Source organism: Tigriopus californicus, chromosome 7 (genome assembly GCF_007210705.1).
Source record: "Tigriopus californicus strain San Diego chromosome 7, Tcal_SD_v2.1, whole genome shotgun sequence".
In the NCBI taxonomy this organism is placed as follows: domain Eukaryota; kingdom Metazoa; phylum Arthropoda; class Copepoda; order Harpacticoida; family Harpacticidae; genus Tigriopus; species Tigriopus californicus.
The window spans coordinates 16346236-16346799 of record NC_081446.1 but is presented as its reverse complement, the minus strand read 5'-3'; the positions used below and the strand labels follow the sequence as shown (position 1 = coordinate 16346799).

General features: G+C 46.6%; 1 long non-coding RNA gene across 1 annotated transcript in view; it reads left to right on the top strand.

Moving 5' to 3' along the window:
• Positions 1 to 6: 6 nt before the first annotated feature.
• LOC131883541 (uncharacterized) overlaps positions 7 to 564 on the top strand; it is a 2500-nt gene continuing 1942 nt past the window's right edge. The window contains exon 1 of the long non-coding RNA XR_009373617.1: positions 7 to 236. This is a non-coding gene — a long non-coding RNA (uncharacterized LOC131883541). The remainder of the gene's footprint in view (positions 237 to 564) is intronic.

The following is a 564-nucleotide window of genomic DNA, read 5'->3' as shown; positions in this document are numbered from 1 at the left end:
GACCTTTTTCGGCCCTTTCAAGTGGTTCGTGGTCAATCCAGTGTGGCTCGCTTTGGTGCTGTATTCACCTGCTCGTCTTCAGGAGCGATTCCCCTTGAAGTGGTCTTTGATAAATCTACGGATTCATTTATTCAAGCTTTGCGTCGATACGATGCTCGTTGGGAGCAAGTTTGGATGATGAGATCGGATAATGGAACGTACTTCGTGGGAGCCGAAAGGAGTTGAAAGAAATGTTGGTGAGGTTCAAATCAAACAGCAATATCAAGCTAAATGAACACGAGGGAGATTGAGTGAGATTTTAACCCCTCGGCGTATGTCCACAATTTTGGTGGAGCTTGGGAGCGGGAAATTAGAACAATCTGCAAAGTCCTCTTGGGCTTCATCGGTGAGAAGTCGCGGTCCTTCACTGACGAATCCTCAAACACCTTGCTCTGCGAGGTAGAAGCAGTGATTAAAAAGAGTAGACCTCTCACGCCAAGCTCCAACGACATTCAAGATGCAAAGGTCATAACTCCAACCATTTGTTGCGTCAAAGGTCTGGACCGTTGTTTATACCTTGGTCTG